Below are 27,700 nucleotides of genomic sequence, written 5' to 3'. Positions count from 1 at the left end.
TACATCTCCTCTTGGAACATTGTGCAGGCTGAGAAGACCCTCACTTGTCAGTTCCTGCCTCACTGTCTCAGACCTCTCCCAGGCAGGGAAGGGTTCTCAGGCATCTGTTCACATTTGGATTGGGCCTGGTCTTTTTCTAATTTGTCATACCTGCAGGGCAGAAACAGCACCCTTTACATTGTCAAAATTCAACCTCAGAGGCACAATGAATGAATGAATCCTCACTATAGACTAGGAATCAATATATGCCTTCTTATTCATTTAACTTTCTAAAATAATTTTATTAAGTACCTTGCATAGTTGATGTGAGCTGAATAAATATGAGATTTCAATTTTCTTCCTCATCATATGGTATCAAAAATTGTCCACTGCATACTATATCTCAATCATGAATTTTGGAACTTCTAAACATGTCACAAGGGGCAGCTATGTAGTACAGTGGATAGAACACTGGCCCTAGAGTCAGGAGAATCTGAGTTCAAATCCAGCCTCAGACACTTCCTCAGACACTTAATTCTTACTAGTTGTGTGGCCTTGGGCAAGTCACTTAATCCCATTGCCCCACAAAATCACTCCCACCCAAAAAAACCCCTCAAATGGGGTCACAAAGAGGAGAGGAAAGCATGTGTGTGTGTGTGTCTGAAAGAGAGAGAGAGAGAGAGAGAGAGAGAGAGAGAGAGAGAGAGAGAACTAATATTCTCATTGACTGTTGAGAAAACTGAAAAAGGTTAAGTGATTTATCCAAGGTCACTCACATAACTGTGACCAACATACAGTAGACATTTAGTATTTGTGGACTGAGTAAATTGTGTTTTTTAATTGATATTTTATTTTTCCAAATACATGTTATAGAAGTTTTTTCAACATTCATCCATATGCATATATATATATATATATTTAAGTTACAAAATTTCCTTCCACCCTCCCATTTCACTTGTCTCACCCCTCTCCCCTCCACAGCGAACAGTGAAGTTAATATTGTACATACATATTTTTGATAAATATGCTCACAGATTAGTCAATATTCAGTATGAGGAGTTAGGATTAAGGAAAAAAAAATATATATATATGAGATAATTTTTATAAAGTGTTCAACAGATTCTAAGGGTTTTTTTGTTTTGCTTTGTTTTGTTTTTTTACCTCTGGATGGGGATAGCATTGTCCATAGCTGGTCTAATACAGTTGTCCAAGCTCTCAACTGCTGAGAGGATCTGCAATCCTTCAGGGTTGATCATCTCACAATGTTGTTCTAAGTTCTCAAAATCTTTGCCAGGAGAAAGGAAACTTTGGCATACCTTGCTTAAAAAAAAAGATTGACATCTATACAATGACCTCACTTAAACCTCACAACAATTCCACAAGGTAGGAAGTATGGGTAGTCTTCCCATTTTACAGATGAAGAAACTGAGGCTCAGAGGACTCAAGGCATACTTGCCCTTTAGGAAGCTAAATGAGCATCAGAGACAGGATTTCCAAATCTAACTCTGCTATCTTCTACCCCTCACTGAATACTATTCCAGCAATGGATCAGATATCTGTTATTTGAGGAGAGGCTGAGCTAAGGGAGGCCTCATTACAGAAGACTCGTGAACAAGGAATGGATTTTTTCCTTCTGGTGGCAGCACACAGAAGTCATCCATTAAGGCAAAATGTCAGAGGCACCACTAATAAAATCCCAGCCTCTTGAAAGACAGAGAATCAAACAAAAGCTTCTACTTTAGACTGGAGTTACATTCTACGATAATATATCATGCTACTAGAGAAACAGATATTTTTTGCAAATCATATAAAAGTAACAGATTTAATTTAGTCAAAACTTAAAAATATGTTCTCTACATGCTTTTCTAATCACCCCAGTCCTAAAGATGCAATGCGTAATTTCAACACTGATGCAGCACAAATGGTAAAAAGTCACAGACTACTAATTTTACTCAATTCTGGAGCCCAACCACTATTCTTTGCAGAGATGTTGAATGTGTAGTGGTCATATTGGTCCAACCTGAAGATTATTTGAATTAAATTGACTGGTATAGAACATAAAAGCTATTACAGGCAAGGAAAGGGCAGATTTGTACAAGTGTTTTTTTTATACATTACTGCAATATTCTTGTTTATGAATAAACATAATACCCCCTCCTACCAAGAAATATAGACCCTCATGAGAAGTAAAGGAAAGAGGAAAAAATGTGTTTCATTATGTGTTCTGATACCATCAGCTCTGTCTCAGGTGGATCACATTCTTTATGATAAGTCCATCATAAAATTTACTTCCATATTTTTGGACTGCTGCTGTTGCTGATTATAATTACCTCCATCTATTCCTCCCCATTACCATATATTATATTTTCTCTCTCCTTTCACTCTGTCCCTTGTCTGAAATGTGCTGTAGGGTAACTGAGTGACGCAACAGACTGATCACCTGCCCTGGGGCCAAAAGGCCAGAGCCCTTATACCACTCCTGAGACCCAGCAACCACCCCACTCCATAGTTCCAGACAGGTCACCCAATCCCAGCCTCTTGCAAGAAGGAAAAAAGAAAATGTGTTATTTCTGACTATTCTCTCCTATGATCTACCCTCTTCTCTATCAACCACATCCCCCCTTCCCCCTTCCCCCCCTTTTTACTCTAGATGTCTATACCCTATTACGTGTGTATGCTGTTTCCTCTCTGAGCCATTTCTCATGAGAGTGAAAGTTCCCCCATTCCTCCTCACCTCCCCCCTTCCATTTCATTGCAAAAGCTCATTGTAAAAAAAAAATCTTTTATATGAAATATCTTAGCCTATTCTACCTCTCCTTTCCCTTACTCCTAGTGCATTTCCCTTTTAGCCACTGACTATATCCTTACAATATAGTATATCTTCAAATTCAGCTCTCTCCTGTACTTCATCTATAAAAGCTCCTTCTACCTCCTCTATCAAATGAGAAGTTTCATATGAGTATTATCAGTATCATTTTTCTATGCAGGAATACATGCAGTTCATCATCATTAAGTCCCTCATATTTTACCCTTCTCCTCCACTCTTGATGCTTCACCTGAGTCCTGTATTTGAAGGTCAAACTTTCTGTTCAGCTCTGGTCATTTCAACAGGAACCTTTGAGATTCCCCTGGTTCATTGAAAGTCCATTTTTCCCATTAGAGGATGTTCAGTTTTTCTGGGTAGTTGATTCTCGGTTGCATTCCGAGATCTTTTACTTTCCAGAATATTAAATTCCAAGCCCTATAAACCATTAACATAGTTGCTGCTAAGCCCTGTGTGATCCTGACTGCAGCTGAATTGTGTCCTTCTGGCTGCTTGTAATATTTTCTCTTTGACTTAGGAGTTCTGAAACTTGGCTATAATATTCCTGGGGGTTGGATTTTTTGGATCTCTTTCTGGTGAAGATCGGTAGATTCTCTCAATTTCTATTTTGCCCTCTGCTTCTAGAATACCATGGCAATTTTCCTATAGGATTTCTTTAAAAATGAGGTCAAGGCTCTCTTCCTGATCATGGCTTTCAGGTATCTGAATAATTTTTAAATTATCTTTCCTGAATCTGTTTTCCAGATCAGTTCATTTTTCAATGAGATGTTTCACATTTTCTTCTAATTTTTCATTATTTTGGTATTGAAGTATTTTGCCTTGAATTCTCATAAAGTCATCAGCTTCCTTTAGTTCCATTCTACATCTGAAGGATGTGTTTTCCTCAGAGAGATTTCTTATCTCCTTTTCCATCTGGCCAATTCTGCTTTTTAAAGCATTCTTCTCCTCAGTAACTTTTTGAACTGTTTTATCCATTTGATCTATGTTAGTTTTTAACATTATTTTCTTCAGCACTTTTGTGGATCTACTTGACTAAGTTGCTGACCTCTTTTTCATGTTTTTCCTACATCTCTTTCATATCTTTTCCCAATTTTTCTTCTATCTCCCTTACTTGATTTTCAAAATCTTTTTTTTGAGCCGTTACAGCCTGATCCCAACTTCCATTTTTTTTCATGGAGTCTTTAGATTCAGGAGCTTGTACTTCCTCATCCCATGGAACTTCTAAGTTATCTTGGACTGGGAAAATGTATCACTCGGTCTTTCTGTGGCTTCTACTCCTCTAAATTTTGGTTATAGTCATAAATTTTTGGCTTTTGGAGTTTGGGGGCGGGGTTACTGGGAAATGCTGCCTTCACTCTGCCATCTTGGCTCCACCCCCTGCATTTCACTCACATTTGATTTTCTGTCATCTTATTTGGGGTTTTCTTGGTAAAGGAAGTATAATTATTTGCCATTTCCTTCTCCAGCTCATTTGACAGATGAGAAGACTGAGGCAAACAGGGTTAAGTGACTTGTTTGGGGTCACACAGCTAATAAATGTCTGAGCCTAGAATTGAACTCAGCAAAATTCCAGTCCTGGCATTCTATCTACTCTGCCACCCAGGTGCCCAAATATCAACTTTATCTGCATTTTTCCTGAATTTTTCTCTCACATTTTCTTTGAAGTAGAGAAAATATGAGATAGGAAAGAATGTCTTGGATCTATGATTTTATTGGTATAAAATTCCAATTCCTCCACCAATGCAGGTCAGAATCTGTACTGTATTACATAGTACTAGAGGTCTCCCTGGAACATGACCTACTATTGCCTTTAATTATAAAAACTCCAATTTTTTTCAATAACACTTTAAGATTTTCAAATCAATCATTTTACAAAGCAGTAGATAAAACACTGATCCTAAAATCAGAAAGACCTAAGTTCAAATCCATCCTCAGACATTTACTAGTTATGTGAACCTTGGGCAAATCATTTTAACCTTTGTCTGCCTCAGTTTCCTCATCTGTCAAACTGGGATAATAACAGTAGCTACTTTGCAGGATTGTGCTCTAAGTAAAATGAGATATATTTGTCAAGCATTTTGTAAACTTTATAATGCTATAAAATGTAGTTATTATTAACATTCCAATAAAGTAGAAAGTTCTTCTAGTCCCGATGCAAACTAATGCTTAAATAGTTTGTGATCTGCCCATAGTCACAGAAGTGGCAAATATCAGAGATAGGATTCCCACTCAGATTTCCAAATTCTTTGTTATACTGTTTTGCCTCTGTCCATAACATTCCTTATTTTCTGATAAGAGACATGTAATGACACTATGAATATAGAATGTTACTTCAGGTTTACAGAAAAAATATTTTTCTATAAAATAGGGCCCAGTATGGTTTATTATTTCAAACCACAAATTTTGGTATATAAAAATGAATCCAAGCTGCTCTGAGGTCTTGTCTTATTTAACTTGTTTAAAATATCTTTAAACATGACACTAGAATTGGAAGAGACCTTGGAAATCAATCCTCTCATTTCATAGGGGATGAAAACGAAGTCCACAGGAGTGACATGAATTGTTCAAGGTCCTAAAGCTCTATGGTGGCACAGAGAAAGACAAAAAGCTAAGATCCCCAGGCTCCCAACTCCGTACATTTTCTACTACATCATAATATTGATCTGCTACATATCTCTTGAGAGTTGTTGCTACTGTTATTGGGATCTGTGATATGGGAAGAGGGCAGTATCCTTCAAGTAGGTAATAATACATGTATCTTATATATTAGAGTCTAGATATAGAGGCAACAACACAGTTATCTTTTAAGGGGGAGGGAGGCAGAGGATATGAACAAGGGAAGCTTGACTAAGATTGATAAGGTGGAACAATATACCTTCTATTGAAGATTCCAGTCAATCAATAAGCATTTATTATGCATCTACTACAGGGTAGGCATTTGTGTAAAAGCTAGGTTACAAAGAAAGGCAAAAGACAATCACACCCTTTAGGTGTTCACAATCTAAATAACATGTAAATAAACATGTACAAATATATATGCAGGTTAAATAGGAAATGCTCAATTGAGAAAAGGCATTAGAATCAAGAGGAATGGGGAAAGGTTTCCTATAGAACAGGAATGTTCAGTCTGCAGGTGGTATAAGTTTTGGTCTGGAATTGACATGGCAATTGCAGATGAGACTTGAAATTCAATAAATCAAGAAGTTTTTAGGGGTGGATTAATTAATTGTTTGACCAAATATAGAAAGGTAATTTTAAGTTGATAATTCCATATAGCCTGCAAATGATACTATAAATATCCAAATGATCCTTGACAGATAAAAGTTCCCCACCCCTGCTTTAGAAGGTAAGATTTCAGGTGGAACCTGAAGGAAGCAGAGGAAGTCAGAAGGCAAAAATGAGGAGGAAGAACAATTCAAATATGTCTCTCAGGAATGAGGGATAGACAGAGAAAATTCAATATCTTATAGAAATAAAAAATTCACCTACTATTATAACATGTATGAATTTGAAGATATCTCCATGATGAAGAATAAACAAATAAATATAATATTAGTGGTGACTGAATCATATATAGTTTCTATCTGAGCTATACTTTTGGATTTGATGTCCTAAAGGTATACAAGGCATGGACAGAGTCTAGAGTTAAGAGATAGCTAAGGGATACAAGCAGGTAGTGGACTTAGGTTCCATGTAGGGTGATGGTTTATTCCTCCACATAACCATTCTCAAAGACCTTTTCAACACAGGGATTACAATAGTGAAGAAAGAGGTGGTGACAAAGCAGTGAAGGTGACCCTGGGTTGAGGACACAAACCTATGAGAAAGATCTCAAGATTGAAACCAATCTATGATAATCCTGTTTCTGGGCCATGGATTACATATATAAAAAAGTGATATTTGTATTTCCTTCCTGATTCCTGGAACTAAACTACATTATCAGTTTCTACATACTTTATGGTATTATAAATATTTCAGAATGAACTTTTTTGGTTAGAAACAGCTTTCAGAGGGCTACGAAATTTGACTACAGTTGGTTTCCTTCCTGAAATATGTACTCAACAAACTTACTAACAGAAGAAATGTCCCACACTTGCTTCAATCACCCCATTTTCTTCAAGTAAGCTCAGTTTATGTATGTTGCTCTAGTGGCTATTTCTACAATTCTGATATTTCACACACACACACACACACACATATATGCATGTCCATATACATACGCCACTACACTGAACACAAGAGAGTATCAAAATCATCTGACCATATGGCTTCCATATTATTTGTGAAAATATAAAATAACACTTTCAGTTGTAAAATTTAGGTTAGTTTTTGTCTCCAATGAATTAGAAAATAAAATTGAAGAGGTATTCTTCTTTTGGGTTTTTATTGTTCTTGTTCAGTCATATCCAAATCTTCATGACCTTGTTCGTGGTTTTCTTGGCAAAAATAATGGAGTGGTCTGCTGTTTTCTTCTCCAGCTCATTTAACAGATGAGGAAATTGAGGCAAAAAGGATGAAGTGATTTGCGTAGGTCACACAGCTAGTAAGTATCTAAGGTCAATCTTTTGGATATACCTATAAAATTAAAGTCATGCATGTAGGCTGAAAAGCCAAATAAAGGATTCTGAAATATCACAGCTTTAGTTACTAAGAATCAGTTCTTCTAAAATTTCCCAATAATTTCTCTTATTTGCATAATTGGTAGTGTTTTGGCTTCATTTTTGTACTACTTGCATCAATAAAAATGTTTAAAAAGCTATCCACTGTTAATTCTCATTAAATTCTAAAATATAGAGAATTAAGTAAACATCATTCATTTTTCTGCTTATTTTCATTCTTTCATTATGAATTCATCCATTCAACATGGATATAGCTATTTTTCCAAAGTACTTAACCTTACTCTTCTTGGAAAGACAATGTGAGAATTTGTCTTTCCAAGCAGTTAAATATGTTCACCTGCATCTATTTTTTCATTAGATGAATAATTGTGAATGCAAGCAAAAGATAATTGATTGAATTCAGACATACATACTTACAATTTATTCTTAGTCATCCTAATTCAGTCTATTTTGTCAAACAATTTTCAAACCCTAGCTATCTTCTGAATCTACGATCCAGTTAAATCTCTTAGAAGACGCAGCAACAACTTAAAAGAGAAAATGGCTGCCTAAAGAGATAAAATTTGAGTCATGATTAAAAGACATTCTTTTAAATTCACAGAATTTTAGAATGAGAAAGGACATTAGAGTTTGAGTTCAGGAATCTCTTTCTTCAGTTATAACTCAATTCAATAACCATACAGTTTCTCTCTGGACAGACTACAACATACATCAATAGGAGAATATATAACCACTGTTTCAATGTAGAAGAACAATGGGCTACCTTGGAAGTTGATGGTCTCCCTATTCCCTAGATATTTTTCAAGAGCCAATTGACGAACATTTGTTGGATACACAGTAGTGGGAATTTCTTTAAAGCTAGATGGTCAAAGAAGTCTCTTCTTTCTCTGTAATGACTGCACAGCTCTGCCTCACTTAAACCTAATTTACTTGCAAGATAAGACAACATCCTCCTGATGTCATTGATTCTCTTTGAAAACAAAGGACAAACAATAAAGACAACAAAAACAATAAAATGCAGTCTACAAAGTGAATGTGATATAAATAGATAATTTACAATTTTCAATTTGACATGTTAAGTATGTTAGAGAGTTGTAAAACAAAATATAGTATGAGTTAAAAGAAAAAATTTACAGATAAGACATCAGAGAAGGTTGCATGGAAGAAGTAATATTTTGGTTACTCTTTAGCAATTCAACTAAAGTGAGAAATGGTATTTTAGATACAAAAACTACTGAAAAAGACAAAATACAGGGATTTAGGAAAGTTCAGGTACCATTTTGGAGTGGAAGAGTCAGAATTCTAGAGTCCTAGATGGTATTTTAGATACAAAAACTACTGAAAAAGACAAAATACAGGGATTTAGGAAAGTTCAGGTACCATTTTGGAGTGGAAGAGTCAGAATTCTAGAGTCCTAGCACAGTTAGCATTGAAATGTTTGCTTTCTGCCTGACCAGTAGTATAACTGACTCACAGCAGGAAATAATGTGAAAAAAATAAGAGTGACTGGATAGGGCCAGACAAAGAAATTTGAACTTTATTCAGTAAATGCAGAGCAGAGTTGCATGACCTGATCTATACATGAGGAAAATTAGTCTGACATGGTCGGACAAATAGGAGGGGAAAAGAGAATAGAAGTAAAAGCATCTATTGATAAGGCATTGAGGACTGTTTCCATTAATCAAATTAATGAAAAAAGTATAGATTCAAATGCCTGGGCTCCCAAACAAGTATTCTTTTCACTACACCTCCCACATCTTTTGCCAGGTACTTTCTTCTGTACAAAGGTTTACATAGAACTCACCTACTGAAGTGTTCATTAATTCAAAATGCCACTCTTGAATACTGGTCATTATCTAGAATGTATTTTTCATTACTAATTCCTTTAACCAGATCATTTTTAATAAATGTTGTAACCAAATGGACTACATTTTTCCTTAAACTTTGAAAGCCAAGAACTGCAGAAATCAAATTATGGGTTCCATAAAATATGATAATAGGCAGACTGAGTTACCATTCCATGACAACCATATATTTTACCATAAAAGTACCATATTTTTGTGGGTTATTTTAATAATGTTTGTCAAAGTTCTTATTGACCCAAATCTGAGTCACATGGCACTGTATGTGAAAGTCCAGTCAATTCTTGATTATCTGAAATTATTTAGGTAGGTTCATTATTTATTCAACAACCATTTATTTAGCCTTCTTATATGCAAAAGGAAATAATGTTTTCATGTTGTTATCCCCTTTGTCACCTACATAAGTCAGAAACATAAAGGCTTCCTTTATTTTTCCTGGGAAAAGAAAAACTTTCATGCTAAAACTATTACCCTCCTATTCCAGAGATATTGCTATCTGAACATGTTGGGAGATGTAATTACAGCTCTACATTAGACTCTTTGTGTGAAAACTGATGGAGTCCTTTCAAAGCTGAGAAAGAAGCTACAGGAATAAGTGAGTAGAAAATTAGAAGAAAAGGAATATAGTCAAACCTTTAAAATATAATTTGTGGGACTCATTTCTAAAATATATAGACAACTGAGTCAAATTTTTAAGAATACAAGTCATTCCCCAATTAATAAATAGTCAAAGGATATGAAAAGGCAATTCTCAGAAGAAATTAGAGCTATCCGTAATCATATGAAAAAATGTTCTAAATTACTTTTGATCAGCGAAGTGCCACCTCATGCCTATTAGATTGCCTATTATGACTAAAAAGGAAAATGATCAATGTTGGAGGATATATGGGAAAACTGAGACACTAATGCATTGTTGGTGGGATTGTGAACTGGTCCAACCTTTCTAGAGAGCAATTTGGCTATGCTGAATAGGCAATAAAATTGTGTAGAACCTTTGATCCAGCAATATCACTACTAGGTCTGGTAAATGGTAAAGAACTCAACTGCACAAAAAATATTTATATTAACTCTTTTAATAGTGGCAAAGAATTAAAAATTGAGAGGATGGCCATCAATTGGGGAATGGCTGAACAAATTGTGGAATATGAATGTAATGGAACACTAATGTTCTGTGAGAAATCATGAGGGACAGGATTTCAGAATAGCCTAGAAAGACTTGTATGAACTGATTTTGAGTGAAATGAGCAGAACCAAAAGAAAATTGTACACACTAACAGCAATATTGTCTTGATCAACAATAATTGGACTTGTTCATTTCAGTAGTACACCAATTAAAGACAATTCTAAATGACTCAAGGTGGAAAAATACTATCCATGTCCAAGGAAGGAACTGTGGAATATTTTTTTTCCTCTAATTTTTTCCCATTTTGATTTGATAATTCTTTCATAACACTTCACAATATGATTAATATGATCTATGTTTAGAATGGTTATACATGTATAGCCTATATTGGATTGCTTTCTGTGGGGGAGAGAAGGGAGTGAGAGAGAAAAATGTGCAACTCAAATCCTTGCAAAAATGATTGTTAAAAATCACCATTGCAATATTTGGAAAAATAAATAAAAAATAAAGTACAATTTGTAATTGTAAGTTCTGTAAATTACTTAAGTTTTTGAGACTCATGCCCTTCAATACCATATTTTTAAAATTATCGGTCTTGCACCACTTGCAAGGGGACTCAAAGGAAGGGGTGAAGGTTCCAGGAGGGGGAATCTCAACTAGTACATATGTAAATACAAACCTGAGAAAAGAGAGAAAAATTATGATTTTTCCCAATGAATATTTCTTTTTTTTCCTGCAAATGGCCTAAGATTAGTGTTTCATTAATGTTTCAGATTTATATAATAATAAGTTAGAATCGTTATCATGCTTTAAAGCATTGCAATCATGAACATTACAGAATTGCCTCATTTGATCATCGCAGTAATTCTTTCCAGGATTTTTTTAATTCTGTATTCCCAACATAGGCTGTGTCATGGGCTTCAAGAATATAGAATTTACAATTCTAAACCTTAGGTGTAGATAGAATATAGGCAGCTGCCTAATTAGCATTGTGTGAGGGATACAGGAAGCCCCTACCCACATCAGAAACCTCTTCCTCCCTCTTCCTTTCCCCTCCCATTTATTTACTGGTTCCATAATAATAATAATAATAATAATAATGGTTTATAAAGTGTTTTTCTCACAATAGTCCTATGTCATAGCTAACAAACCTGTGAAAGAGCTATATAGTCACAAAATTCCACTATTAAAAACTAATTCACTGCCTTTTAATGTTTCTCTTTAAAATATAACTTTACTACATCATAATTCACTCACCCATTAAATGTTACACCTCAATCATAAATTTTAAATATTAAGGCACGAGGTTGAAACTTTCAGTGCATTGGGTAGAGGGAAGGAAGGAAAGAAACAAGCATTGATTTACACAGTTGAGGATACGGGAAAGGGGAATAGAGGAAGAAAAGGAGACTTAAAAGGAGGAAGTGTGGAACCAAAGACAAAACCTGAATATTTATTTCTTGGTTCTTTCCCAGGACAGCAGGGTTTCTAAGTAATGAAAAACTTTCATTAGTTGATATGCACATGGAAACATAATTGCCAAAAGGAGAACAAAATTCTCTAGAACAATAGTCGCCAAATTTTTGTGATCTTATTGCCCATGAGTAAAAATATTAAACATGAACTCTTATTGGAGGCATATTTATGAATATATTAATATTTGCATGTGCATATATATTGTATTCATTACATGCATTATAAATATCATTAAAATAGGAAAATTTCAAATACAAGATAAGGATGAAAAAATATTTAATTCTATAGGTAACAGGAGCCACTGGAATTTAATGAGTAGAGAAGGATGATGTGGTCAGCCATCTCCTTTTGGAGGCTGTGTGGAAAATTAGAATGGAGAGAGACCAGCTGGGCAGGAAGACTAATTAAGAAACTATTGCAATAGGGATGAGGACCTGAAGTGGGTGGTGGCTGTGTGTAGAGGGAGAGGAAGTAGACAGAGAGGAGACCTAGAGATGAAAGACCTGGCAACCAAACAGGTTGTGTGGATGAAGTGAGGGAAAATGAATATTTTTTTTCTTTGTGGTTGTAAGACCTGAATAAGGCAACTGGAAGGTGCCCTCAACAGTAATGGAAAAATTCAGAACAAATATAGGTTTGGGGAGGGAAGGGAGAAAGATAGTGGAAAAATATCTAAGATCCAGACCACAATCTTTCTTATCTCAATTCATTCCGGGTATTTTATTTTGTCCAACTCAAAATAAAAACTGGGATCTTATTCACTGGTCAATATCTAAAATCATAAAGCCCTCTCTTTGAGGAGCAATTGCCATAGACCATGGTAACCTTTGGAGGAAGATATTAATAAATATAATTTTCCCAATCCCTCTGGGTTGCTGCTCTGGATAGTGGCTAATTTAGGTTAAAAATTACCCTGAGGGAAACACTGGACTGAGAAGGGCTTTGTGATGTTGGGGTTGGAGTGGGGAATGTTAGGAGCTTGCATGAGAGAAGGAAAGAGAAATGAAGACTATTGGGAGCTAAAGATAGACATGACTGTATTGGAGACCATCTCAGTCCTGGGGATTTCAGCAAGAATGGGTTCAAACCACAGCTCCTAATCTGGAGAACACTGACTTTAGAATGACCAGCAAAACTTAATGAAGCGAGGATAGGAGAGGTGGAAAACTAGCACAGTCACTCCTCTACACACTCACCCCAGGTAGGTCCCCTCTTTTCCCCACATCTCCATGTCTGACCATTGACTTGGAGTTAAAGGAAGAAACATGCTCAGTGTTTCAGAAGGCATAATATCTCATCATTTGTTATTCATTTTTCATAGCACACTTGGGAAAATGTTTAATGATAATGCAACAATTTGTGAATGATCAAAGAGACTGATTTGCAAAGACTTTGAGTGATTTCTTTTTTTAAAAAATCACATAAAAAAAATCACAGGGGTGGCTAGGTGGTGCAGTGGACACAGCACTGGCCCTGGAGTCAGGAGTACCTGAATTCAAATCCAGCCTCAGACACTTAATAATTACCTAGCTGTGTGGCCTTGGGCAAGCCACTCAACCCCATTGCCTTGCAAAGACTAAAAAAAAAAAAAAAAAAAAATCACAGAATGAATTAGTGGCAGGGCCTAGAAAGATTCCAGTTTTATGTCCTATAAAAAATACAAAAAAATTAGAATGAATTTAACTGTTACCCAAAGGAACTTAACATTACTTTATTATCGTAACTAGGAGAGTTTTTTTTAATTTCCCCTAGAAAAAAATGCCCATATTCCTGATGAATTTGGTGGCCCAACATATTTAATTACTTTTTTTTTTGAAGTTTGTGATTTAGCCAGTATGCTTCTTTTTGTGTTACTGTTGGAATGAATGAAAAGGTTGCTCAGAAAATTGAACAAGAGTCTTGTGCCAATCAACACTGCTTCTTAAAACGGGCATTGAAATTGGGCTGCAGAAACAATCCAAAGCACTCCCTTCCCCCAGGAATTGTGTGTGTTGTTTCCATCATAATTTTATCCTAAGAAACAAGAGCTCTAGATGAAGAATTCAAAGCTAGGCTTCTTGGTGTGGTGTGCAGAACGATGTTGTGAAGGCCCCCAGACAGGCTGCTGATATAAATATTTGTCATAGTCGGTATTTAAGGAAAAAGGGGAAAAAAGTTGTAACAAGTGTAACATCTACATCAAGGGATATCCAGCCGCCAATTAGGACTACAATTTGGCACTGCTGCCTCATGCATATGAAAAAGGGTAAGCTATCAATGAGCATTAATGCATGCATGGGATCTGTGGGAACAGTTCTAACTTCCATACATCAAAGGATTGGCTATACACCTCCATCTTTTTGATGCTCATTAGCTCACCCTTCTCTGGATGAAAAGAATTTTACAGAATCAATTGCTTATGTTGAATTGTTTATATATTTTCGACAATCTTGATTAGGCCATTAGTCACTAAGCATATTGCAATGAACTAGACAAACTGCAATTATCCAGCTACCCAAGTTCACACACAGGCCATTAAAGGGAGGCTATAAAATGCCAGCAAAATGTGAAATGGAGAGTATCAGCTGGCAATTTTATGGACCAGGAATTTAAACATAATAAAGGGGACAGAGGAGACAGAGAAACTCAAGGAAGGAATGGCAACAATTCTAGTATATTATGCAACTGGCCTACACTATCTGAGAACCTTGATTCTTCCAAATCATGTTACTCTGAAGAAATTAGTTTTTTCCCAAGATGGTTGGAAATGAATTTTTTCAATTTATGCATCTGCCACCCTTCCCCAGCTACACACACACACACACACACACACACACACATTTCCTAAAGGACCTAGGTATTACCTGTACAAAGGTAAAAAAGATAAGTTCTAATCTTGACTCTGATCCTTCCTTGAGTTCAGCAGCACCAAGGGCTCCCAGACAGATTCAGTTCTACCTCTAATGAACTCCTGTCACACTTGTCAGCTCTAGTTCTGAACACTGTCACTTTTTTTGTTTTTTAGATTTTTCAAGGCAATGGGGTTAAGTGGCTTGCCCAAGGCCACACAGCTACTAGGTAATTATTAAGTGTCTGAGACCAGATTTGAACCCAGGTACTCCTGACTCCAGGGCCGGTGCTTTATCCACTATACCACCTAGCCACCCCTCTCATCATTTATTCTTAAGGAAATATACACTCCCCAAACCTTGAGCAAATTAGCATCCCTATATAGCTATATGTTTAAGATTTGATAACTGAATAACAAAGCTATTTGTGGTAGGAAAAAAATTTGAAAAACTTTGCAATTGGACATAGAAAGTAAAATATATCCTATTTCTGACACCAAGAGGGTAAGGCATTTCTATATGATAGATTATAAGTGAAAAAACTTAAGGGAATATTTTGCTAGAACCTTTGAGGCCTCATATAATGGGAAACTTCATAACCAGAAAATAGAAAATTATAGAAATTTGGGACAGTATAAGATTGCTGTTGTTGAGTCATATTCCACTTTGTGACCCCCCAAGGTCACATGTAACTCGTATCCATGGGTTTTGGGGGCAAAGTTAGTGGAGTGGTTTGCTAATTTCTTCTCCAGTGGATTAAGACAGAGATTAAATGACTTGACCAGGATCACACAACTTAATTAGTATCTGAGACCAGATTTTGAACTCAAATCTTTGTGACAACAAGCCCAGAGCTCTATCTACTGAGTCATCTTGCTGTCCCCACAGAATCAAAAAGTCAAACATATATTATAAAATAAAATATTGAAAATGAGACCTTAAAGTGTTTTATAATATTTCCATGGTAAAAACCATTCTTTTTCTGCCTGTTATTCCTCCCCTTCCTATTTCTATTCTTACATTTTATATATGTTTATGGGTCTAGTGATATAATTTACTAAAACTTAATATGATAGTTCTTTTTAAAAGTTTGCCAGACTATGTCTCCAAAACCAGAATGGTTTAGAAGGAGCATCAGAAACCTGACTCAAAGTTACCCTGCTGTGATGATCTCTACAACCAAAATGAACCAAACTCTTTGGTTTCACTCTAATGAGTTTCACTCTAATGAAACTCAGGTCCTTGTGTGCAATACCCAGAGGGGAAAATGTGTTTTGCTTTATAAAATGTATGAATTCCTGAAAAGACACACACACACACACACACATACACACACACACACACACACACAGACACATATATATGTATATATATGTTGAAGTTTATTTTCAATGGAACAAGGGAATTTACTGTTTGACAATATCCAAGGGGACGATTCTTCTTCCTCCCCCCAAGGAAATTAATCTGTTCTGCATTTATTTATGACACAAGTCTGCATTTTCTAATTTCGGGTTTGCTTAGAATGAGGTACACCTACAGTTCTTGGATGGGGTGTAAACCAATTGTTCCCAATCAGAGCACACTGGCAGCCTCTAACATAGCAGCTCCCTAAATTAACTAGTGCAAGCATCTCCATTGACAGCCTTCCAGAATTAATTGGAGCTGCCAGGTTGTCTGGCAGTTTCTCAGACTGATTGCCCTAAAGGTTACTACAACTTTCCAGAGCTCTCAAGTACCCTAGAGAGCCTGTCGGAACAGCAGTACCTCCCTGACTATTCATAAGCAGGAATTTTGGTGAGTCATGAAGGAATTCCCACCCTTTATGAAAAGAAGTGGATATCTGAACCCTTCATCATCTTCCACATTTTGAAAAATCCTCTCTTCAAGACACTTTGGCATGGACTATGCTGGTACTGCTGTGGCAGACTCATTTAAAATCAGTAAGTTTACTAAGCAGCTATCCTCTCCTCCACATAGAGCACTATGGAAACTTCTCAGACTTAGGAACAGAGAAAACTAACCATTCACACCTTCAATCTTTAAAAATAAAATAAATAAAAATGTTGAGTGCTTGCTTTCTCCTTGTGCCCCTGGTTTCTGGGCTAGCACAAAGGAATCAGAATGGTTTAGACCAAGGGTGGATCCTCTGTGGTATGCAGGTCAGAGGGTGATCTGGGAGTTTATTCTGTCTGGCACATAGGCCAGGAGGCGGCTGCCACCAACTTGGATCCTGCTGCCCAGTCCCTGCCACTCTCCTGATTCATACTCACTGTACCCCACACCGAGCAGGGGAGGTGCAGAGCCAAGGAGCTGTCAGCGCTCCAGCAATGACATGGGACATGCCACACTCCTTCCACCAGCCCCCTCCTTTGGCCTTGGCATGGCTGTAGGAAAAGTCACTTTGAGCCATCACCCCCTCCACAATCCTGACCTGTACCACAGCACCAACACATCAAGGAGGGGACACCTCTTAGGAGTCACCCACAAACACCAGGGTTCCCTCTGTATGAAAAGAATATTCTGTTCTAATCGGGCACCTCTTAGAGGTCACTCACAAACACCAGGGTTCCCTCTGTACAAACAGAATATTCTGTTCTGATAGATAGGTGGGTAAAAATGAGGAGGAAAAGGTCAAGGAAAAGGAGGAGAGAAGCTCTAGCGAGAGTCTACACCATGATCACAATGCATCAGACTTTAAAAAATAATCTCTTACTAGTAATTTAACTGAATTAGCATCCACAATACTGGACAAGCCCTCCTTCCCCCACTACTCTAACTCATAAATTGAAATCTTTTATTAAGTGATTAATGATCCATAGGGACAGCTGGGTAGTTCAGTAGATGGAATATCAGATCCAGAGTCAGGAAGGCTCATCTTCTTGAGTTCAAATCTGGCCTCAGACATGTGATAGCCGGGGAACCCTGGGCAAGTCACTCAACCCTGCTTGCCTCAACAGTAAAATGAGCTGGAGAAGGAAATGACAAACCTCTCTATTATCTTTGCCAAGAAAACCCCAAGCGTGGTCATGAAGAGTAAGACATAACTGAAATGACTGAACAACAAATGATCTAAAACAAGCTTCCCAAAGGACTGGCTGCAAAGAGTCAAATATGGACTCCTTAGTAACCAGGAAAACGCCAGTGATTCTTTGAATTCAAAAATGTTGCTTGCAAAAGCAAAGTCATTTTGGTTTCATAAGGCTGCTTCTCCCCCAATGGAGAGCACTACAAAGCTCTGTTACCTTCTCCTCTCCATTCCTTTGGCAACAATCCCAGGCTGTTCTGAAAAGTAACAGAGTCTACTAATTCTCAACTAGATTTAGTCTTCCTCCTAACAAAGAATTGAGCTCATTTCAAAAGGACCTCTTTCAGAGAGTAAAACTTCACTTCTGTAGGTTTACAGAATCACAGCTTGTTAGATAGTCTCATCCAATGGTCTCAATATGATAGAGGAGGTATGTGAAGTCTAGAAAGGTAAAGTCATTTGTCCAAGGTCACAAAAGTACTAAGTAGAACCCATCAATCATCACAAGTATTTATTAAACAATTACTATTACTATATACAAGACATGGAAAGTAACCAAGATTTAAATAAATTTTTAGACCCTTAGTCCAATATTGTTTCCATTACAACAAAGAAGAGCTTTGAGTGGAAATTTCAAATAATTTCCTTCTCTGAAAATCATCATAGTCTTCCTAGGAAGTCAAAACTCTCTAGCCTTATGTCATTAACTTTTAGAGTCAAGAATTCAGATAAAAAGATTCCCCTCACCTATTTCTGCTATTCAGTAACTAGTTACTAGTAATTAGTTACTACTATTCTGCAACTAATTTTTACATAGCAAAGGACTTCATGGAGTTACATTGTTGTGTAAGTTTAATTTTGAGTGTCTAACAAGATATTCTGATCATTTTGTTTGTTGTTTAGAAACCATTTATCTCTTGGTGTGTACTTAATGCAAATTAAACTGTTTTGGGGCATGAAACCATGCCTTTAGGGAACTTACATGCTCCAGGGGGAAAGAAGAATGTAAAGACAAATAAATCCAAGTCAGAATCTGAGGCGACAAAAGAGAGATTCAGATAAAATGATCTAGGAAAATGTGAAGCGGGAGGAAACACTTTTAGCTAGGGAAGATGTCAAGAAGGTGACCCTTGAGTTGGACTTTGAAGAAAGAAAAAAGAAGTCCAAGGACAAAGATGGTGACAGAATATTATCAGAGAGCTGGGTAGAGTAGTAGATAGAGTGCTGGGCTTAGAATCAGAAAGACCTGGTTGAAATTGCGTCCCAGACACTTACTTGTTGTCTTATCCTGGGCAAATCACTTCACTTCTGTTTTCTTCAGTTTTCTCATGTGGATGCTAGATATCATCATCATCATCATCATCATTTTCTAGGATTATCATCATTATTATTATTTTCTAGGAATAGGAGGACAGTCTGACCATATGTATAGAGATGAGAGAGGGCAGGATTGGGTGACTGTAAAGTGAGACTGAGACCAGATTAGAGAAGACTTTAAATGCCAAGCTAAGCAGTTTGTATTTCAGTTTAAAGGTAACAACAATAATAGTAATAAGCCTGTAGACAAGAGTAATGGCTATTATTATGGACTATAAGATATTTATTGTTAACATTGTTCACATTCAACTAGCCTAACGTTTGCAAAGTTTTCCATGTTATTTCATTTAATCCTTACAACTAATTTCATATTTAATCTTCCTGTGATATAGGTACTATAATTGTCCCAATTTTAAAAGTGACAATTTTTAAATGGTGACAGAAGTTAAGTGTCTTGCTCAGAGTTGCAAAGTTGGAAAGTATCGAGATGAAGCAACTGAAGGTTTCTGAACAAAGGAATAGCTTGACATTTTGGCAGTTAGCTATAAGATACATTAAAGCAGGGATAGGGAATGCCTGGCCCATAAGCCATATAAGGACCTGAAAATCTTGGTCTGGTGCTGCCCCAGCAACCTCAGGCAAGACTTGAAATTTAATAAATCTGGGAGCTTTTGAGGGGTGAATTAATTAAATGCTTGACTAAATATAGCAGGCTAATTTTTAAGTTGCTAATTTTTATGGCCCACAAATGATGTTATAAATATCCAAATGGCCCTTGGCAGAAAAAAAAAGTTCCCACCCCTGGATTAAAGAGAGGAGAGAATGGAGATATCAGATATGGTTAGAAGAACATGACCATGGTTTAGCTGAGAGGTAATAAGGGTTTGAAAAGTATGAATAGAGTTATGGACTCTCTATCTCTTAAATCTGGATCCTTAGAACTGGCTATCCTAAATCTGAAATGCCAGCCTTCCTCACCTAAACCTCACCAAATCCTTGGTTTCCTTTAACATTCTGCTGGAGTGCATAAAACCTTTCCTAATTTTCTCAAACTCATCCACCCACACCCCAAAGGGTTATAGTCTTCTCAACAAGATTACCAATCTATTTGACTATAACAATGTATATGTGTATATTGTCTTATCTGTTACAAATAAGCTTCTTGGGGGGGATGGGAGAAGGAGAGGGCTGTTATCTAATAAATATTTGTTAATGAATTGACTGAAAAAAGGGAGTGTCAGAAATATTGTAGAGGTGGTACATCCAGAGCCATCTCTGGTCCTGATCCTTGTCTGGCCACTGGACTCAGATGGAAGAAGATGAGCCTGGTGACTTTGCACAGCTTCCCCTCACTCAAATCCAATTCACATGCAATTCCAATTCACATCTGGAAGGCATTACCTTCCAGATGGTTTGGTCTTCTTCAAGAAAGAAGGACAAACAACAGCAATAGTGATGCAATTAAAAGTAACTACTGCTTGGGAAGGGGAAGAGCATTTGAGAAAGGAGGACATCAGAAATAGAGAAATTAGAATAAGGGACAAGATATTAGGCTATCTTTTGTATATGTTGAATTTGAGGCACAGTCAACACATTTGGATGGAGATATCTCCCTCAGGTAATTGCAGATGTAGGATCAGAGTTGCAACAGTGAATTGAGGCTTAGAGAAGAGAGACCATTAAGAGAAACAGATTTGGAAATCATATCATCCCAAAAGTTTATAAAACCTATTTTTTTTTCAAAAATTCTATAATTCAGATCTTTCACTAAATTGAACTGGTCTCTCTCTCTGTCCTCATTATTAGAAATTTGAGTAAGCCATGGAGTTGGGGTTTTTCCCTTCTGGTGAGTTATAGCTGTATGAGTCATTAGTTAAAGCATCTCAGGTAGTTTCCCCCACCCACAATCAAGGATGCATCTTGCATATTTAAAAAGACATATGCAAAGATTACCCCTGCACTATTACCCCATAAGATTTACCAGTGAGGAAGAAAAATCTACTTTGGGTGAATGGGTAGGAAAAGGCGATTAAAGATAATCATAATAATCTCTCACATTTCATGGTGCTTTAAGGCTTATAAATATGTCTCTCATAATAATTCCATGAATTAAGTATTATTGCCAGACCCATTTCATAGACCAAAACCAGACTCAGAGAGAATGATTTGACTAGGGATGCACTGCTATTTGATGTCTGAGACAGAACTTGAACTCTGATCTCTTCTAATTCCAAGTCTATGTATGTAGGGCTGAGATGTTTCTCTTGGCATAAAATTAGATCTGGATCTTAGATAGCATATTCAATACTTATAAGTCACAAAATGAAGATGGGATTAGGCATTAAAATGGGAAAAAAGAAAAGAAAAACTAGCCAATGAATATTAGTCTCAACTTACAGTCAAACACTGAACTCGTTTGACTAGTTTTGAATAATTCCTTCACAGGAATGAAGATCAAGGGCATTTACTTTGGCAAAAACATCAGCTAGAAAAGCAGGGTCTTCCTCAGTGTTTGTTCTAATAGCATATACAGGTGCTAGCACATTTTATGTCCCTTTTAGGGCATCTGTTTGATCTTTATGATCTCCATGCAAATTAGTCATGTCAAATGCTTCTAAAGACAGAATATATCAACTAATTTTAAATATTTGTAATTCCTTCAAGCTTTTTTTTAAGAAAAAGAAGTTTCCTTAATTACTTATATCAACATAGGTATTTGAAGACTTCTCCAATCACGTATAGATGCACAAAGTTTGAAATTCCAATGATTCACTCAAAAATAATATAATATTCCACAGAAAACTGTTCTAAAATTGTAACTTGAGGGCACAATATTCCCTTATGAAAAAGAATTTTACATACATACATACACAGATATATATTTCACCACTGCAAAGTTCATGATCTCATACTGTAATGCAAATGATGACAGAAGCTAAAAATTTATAAGCTCAAGTCAGATAACAAAGTATTATTTTATCTCCCTTCAGAGAAATCTGAAACCTTGTTGGCAAAAATACACACTTTCTGAAGTAATGCTTCTAGAAACACAGAGGTCATCCCACTACTGGACAAACCACTTCTGAATTTTGTGACTACCTCAGTTTGGACTGCCTGAGTCATCACCAAGGTAGAAGGCCAAAGAGCTCTGGTCCTCTGTCTGGATCCACCATACTGTCAAAATTTCTGGCTGGACAAACTAGTCCCTTATATGAGAGGGTCTGTACTAGAGTAATTGTTAGGAATAATTGCTAATTGTACTCAACTAAAGCTGAGGAGTATGTGCCCTCACAGTTTGTAAGTAAGGGGAGAGAGGACCAAAATAAATTTATTTCTCTGGGTCAATAATTTCATAAATAATAAAACATTATTTATAAATTAAAATTATTTCATATGATAAAATGTAAATAATAAAAATAAACATAAATACTTTAAAACATTACAAACTAAGATAAAGCTGTTCCCCACCAATAACCAACTGTACCTATATATATGTGCTTTAATATGCCTTTTCAAATTGCTTTAGAAGCAGGTATCATAACATCAGTCATAGGTACTTCCTTGGACACTTCCAGTTTGATAATTTAATCTGTACAGATTCTGCCGAGCACACAGATGCTGAGGCCAATCCGTCCATATTTTAGAATGGGGTTTTCGACCTGGGGCCTAAAAACTTGCCTTGTTCTTTTTTGTTTATCCTAATATTTTGGTAATTGGACTTCAATATAATCAGTTTTCCTTTGTAAATTGATATATTTTATCTTGTGTATTTAAAAACATTCTTCTGAGAGAAGGTCCTTAGGCTTCCCCAAATGGTTCAAGGGCTCCAAGCCACAAAAAAACAATGTTAAAAATCTCTGGGTCCTTAGGAGAGGACTTACTTAGGAGGTTATGACCAAATAAATCTGGTGAGGAGTCTCTCCAGACTCAACTGAACTGTACCTTGGATGCCAAATATTCAGTCCATTCCTGGGACCCTTGTGCTCTCAGGAAAGAGGCTTCTAAAATCCAGGGTCACCTGGCAGGAAAGCATGAATTATTTATAAATAATTATTCATGAAAAAAACATGTGTAGCCTCTCCATCTATACCTCCACATTTGGAAGAAATGTATGCAGTAAGTTCTATAGTTTAATCATAGATTGTCAATCAATCTTTCAACCAGTAAGCACTGAGTGTCTTTTTGGTTGCCTAGTCTTGTGCTTGTCTCCAAGTTCCTTGAACTTTCAGTACAATCAGAAAATTATTATTTTAATATTTAACTTTATAATGCATTTTAAATAGATAATATATCTTTCCATAATGTACATAAAGCTGTAATTCCATCCTGTTTCTTTGATGACATTGTACCCCATGGATGAAATTACAATCTTAATGTGAACAATCAAGGCGTCCTATACTCAGAGAATCCATGATGAACTCAACTTCTAAAATAATAACCAGAAAGAATCTGGAATGTAATTACAACCAGGAAGACAAATTGTTAGTTGGACTGTGCCTTGTGAAATTCTCAGATGGAAATAAAACCAAAGCTCATCAAAAACAAACTCTACTGTATTTTAAAGGAACCTAGTCCCCAACCCAGACCCCATCTAACCAAAACAAAAACATGTTATTTTCTTAAAAAGAAATTGCCTCCATAACATAGGTGCCCACAGAAGACACCAGAAAAGATTAGCCAGAGAAGTTGTTATTGTTATTCAGTCATGTACAATTTCTTTATGACCCAAGTTGGGATTTCCTTGTTGAATTTGCCATTTCCTTCACCATTTTATTTTGCAGATGAAGAAACTGAGGCAAACCGAGTCAAGTGACTTGCCCAGGGTCATGAACCTATTGTCTGAAGCCACATTTGATCTCAGGAAGATGAATCTGCCTTATTCCAATCCTAATATTCTATCTACTGTGTCACCTACCTGCTCTTTGGTAAAAGAGGAAGTCTCCATTTAAGAAGGCATCATTTTCTAACAACTACCCTATTTAGAAATTCCAGAGGGCAGAATAATCACTAAGGGGAAACAATTACCCTCAAAAAAAAAATCTACAAAATTAGAGAAAAAGGTCATTTTTAAATGTTTTTCTACTCAATCTGACAAAAAAAAATAGGAATAAACAAAATCACAGTCTTTCTAGTTGCAAAGGGGTGAGGGATATGAAAAAATGGACTTATTTTCTCTAATAGTTAAACCTAGGAAATCAGGGAAAATGCTAAGAAACAGAATGCCCTGGGGAAAATTGAATAGGGATGTTCAAGATCAATTTGATGAGTTCCCTCAGGCAACCTGATGAGACCTTAAGGGCACATCCCAGGAGAGTCTTAAACCTTCAGTTCCTATCTTCTGTCATTTTATTTTGTCTTCTGAGTAGAGGTCAAAAAATATATTATTTCCTGAAAATGGATTTCCTATGCAAATTTTAGAGCTTCTGAGAGTGGTCATTTGGGTGGAGTCTCACAAAAGATTTCCTCAGTTGCATGATCCTTGAACATCCTATAGCAAAAGGACTAAAGACATGCTGTAGGGGGTCAGAAGATTTGAACCTCCATGCTATTAGTGGGAGTTGCTCAGGTAATTCAGTCCTAGGTAAATAAATACCTGGAAAGGTCAGGACTGTACAATCAAACACAATGGAGTAATGTTGTAGATGCTACATTTTTTTTATATGGTTGCTTGTGGGCCACATCAGCACCCATCAGAGAGGTCATTGGCTAAAGCAGAATTTGGGAAGTAGGTCCACTGACAATACAGTCAATGGGGATGATGGTGTCCTGTTATGGTGGTATGCGACCAAACAATCAGCCTAAGTGTACTTGGAGTCTGGAAGACCTAATTTCAAATCCTTCCTCATACTCTTACTAACTGCGTGACCTAGGCAAGTCACTTAGTTCTTCTAATTTCAGTTTCCTTGTCTGTAAAATGGGGGTAATTAAAGGAATGCTCTGATATATAATAAATGTAGTATATGCAATGTGCTTTGCAAACTTTATACATATATATGTATATATATACATATATACACAGATATTTATGTTAGTTATCATCATCATCATCACATAAAAATGATGCAATAGCACAGTACCTATATTAGGGAGGGGAAAAAGGAATTGTAATGGGCTATTTAAAAATTTAATAACAATAATAATAGTAATGATAACTAATATTTATATAGTGTCTATTATGTGCCAGGAACTGTAAAGCTAAGAATTATACAAATATTATCTCACTGGGTATGTCTTCATTTTATAGATGGGGAAACTAAGACAAATCCATTTGCCCAAAGTCATACAGCTGCAAAATGTCTGAGATTGCATTTGAATTCAGGTCTTTTTGACTTCAGGTCTGGAATTCTATCCATTGGTAATTCTTGATACTTTTATATCTCTGTATTTGTCTTTGGGATACTGGAGTCCTTTATATCTTTTTGAATGTTCTAGTTTGAGTGAATAAAGGCTGTCTCATATCTGATACCCATATTATTCACTGACTGACTCCCTGTTATCCACATTTAGAGAAATTCAGACATGAGCTATACCTAGATTTGTTTGCTTTGAGAGACTTTCCTGGAAAGATCCCAAGAACCAAAGACAAAACCTCACCCTTGAGGCCTAGAATTGAACTCAGTCTGCCTAAGCCTAGAAACTATGGGAGCCAGACAAAAATCATGGGCCAATTGAACTTGACATCTTTCAAAAGTGTAAAAAATTCACCAAGCACCATGAGTAATTAAGGCAAAAAAGGAAGAATACAAAATCTACCTACTTCCATCTGCATATTTGCTATTAGAGCAAAGACAGAACTAACTTTTGTCAAGTGCCTACCTACATTTCCCAAATCAAGGTATCAACACTGAGTCATAAATGATTCTGTACTTATCAGTAACACCAAAGCTCTGTCCACTCCAAGGGACATTGAAATTGCCATAGCAACTAATATACTTCAGAACTGCAAAACTCAGAGGGAGACTAAAAAAAGGATGAGGGGGACAAAAGAAAGAAAACAAACACCAGTCATATTGAATAAGCAGTTCAAAAAAATATGGGACTGTTCTGATTACCAGTTATCTAACCCCTATCACTAATTCTGAGCTTCTGAGTCTTGGTTTCTTTAGTGAGAGTTCCTGCTGGCTCACAGGTCTCTTACCAGGATTGAATTAACAAAAATATAGGGTTTTTTCTTCTCTATAAACATAAGGTTTTGTATTTATATACAAAGTAGTCAAGGAGTGGTCAATAAGATAAAATATAAAAAACTTCAATAGACATAGTACACACCCTAGCAAAAAGCTCAACTGTTGGCATGTTAACATTTTTTTAAGAAAAGGAAGGGCAGGATATGCTAGTTCACTTGCTGATAGAAGGAGATCATAAGATCAAGAACTAAAAATTATCATAGAAATCATCTAGTTTTATCTAGTTTTATGTGAAAAATAAAGAAACTGAGGTCCAGAAATATGAGTAAATAACTTTCTTAAGGTCACAGAAGTAATATCAGAGCCAACATTTAAAATGAGGTTTTCTGATTCCAATCTAAATGTTTTCATTCTAATACAGAGATTAAAGCGGAAATGATTAAATTGACTTGAACTGACTTGAACTAAACAAAACTGAACAGAATTAAACTGAAATTAACTGAAGGACTAAACACAGGCCCACATTATCACAGGAAGGAACTGGGAATTTTTGCCATATTCCACAGCCAGAGCTCCTCTGGGGTAGGCATCATAACTTCAAATCCTGGATTGGTTATCTTGAGGTCTATTTGAATGCAGGAAGAAAAACTCATTGCAAAGAGTTGAAAGATAGCTGCAAAGAGGCCAAATTCAGATTAAAATCAGGAAAAACTCCATAACAATGCTTATTGTCCAAAAGTGTGGAGGCTGCTTGGAAAGGCAGTAGGTTCTCCCTCTTAGGAGGTCTTCAAGAAAAGACTAGATGACCATCACAGGAGGTAACAATATGGATTCCTTTTGTCTATAGGCCACTGAGGATTTTGCACCAAGAAAATTCATAGTGAAGGAAAAGTCAGGTCCCTTTCAAATCTCAATTTTTATGATTCAATGATTTATATTAAATCATTTTATACAGTGGTAATTTCTTCAACTTAAGTAAATTTTAGATTAGACCTGATGACCTCCCAAGTCCCATCTAGCTCTAGAGTTATAATCTTATGATTATCTATCCTTATAATGGATAATTCCAATAATTAGAACAAAAAGACAATTAAAAAGCCCCTGTTACAGTACCAGTGTTTTCTTTATGCACCACCTATAATATGAGAAGGCTTTGCCTAAAATAAGATGAAGTTGCCCTGGACCTTATTTGTCCTGGCTTCCTAGTTATTTGAAGGGGAAACAATCCTATACATGTGAACCCAAGCCCCTAGCTCTTGGAGGATTTCTAAAGAACACTCAAGTTATCATGTCCTTCATCACTCTATCTTGATAACTAGGCTTTGCTCCACACAGGGCTGTAGTGAGCATGAGACTCTATTTGTAAATCATATAGGACAGTGCCTGACCCATGCTGATTTTCTCCATCCCTATCTATAGCTAGAAAAACAGAGAAGACAGACCCAGAAAAAGTGCTACTGCTGTACTCTTGTTGCTTTTCCTGCTGTGTTAAGGCAAATTAAACCTTCAGTTGTTAACTG

The 27,700-nt window shown here is 36.4% G+C and overlaps 1 protein-coding gene across 22 annotated transcripts in view; it reads right to left on the bottom strand.

The window, feature by feature from the left end:
- The window catches only part of ATXN1 (ataxin 1), a 521,647-nt gene that overhangs the window by 414,293 nt on the left and 79,654 nt on the right, over nt 1-27,700 (bottom strand). Inside the window, exon 4 of one of the 22 annotated variants that reach the window (XM_074207312.1) lies at nt 22,996-23,071. The exons of 20 other annotated variants lie outside the window; for them this stretch is intronic. The gene's annotated coding sequence lies outside the window, so the exon portion shown is untranslated. Of the gene's footprint in view, nt 1-1,140; nt 2,603-22,995; nt 23,072-27,700 lie in introns of those variants that run through there. One more of the 22 variants, XM_074207316.1, reaches the window with a different exon arrangement.

This window comes from Macrotis lagotis, chromosome X (genome assembly GCF_037893015.1).
Source record: "Macrotis lagotis isolate mMagLag1 chromosome X, bilby.v1.9.chrom.fasta, whole genome shotgun sequence".
NCBI classification, from domain to species: Eukaryota; Metazoa; Chordata; class Mammalia; order Peramelemorphia; family Peramelidae; genus Macrotis; species Macrotis lagotis.
This window is presented reverse-complemented; position numbering and strand designations above follow the sequence as displayed.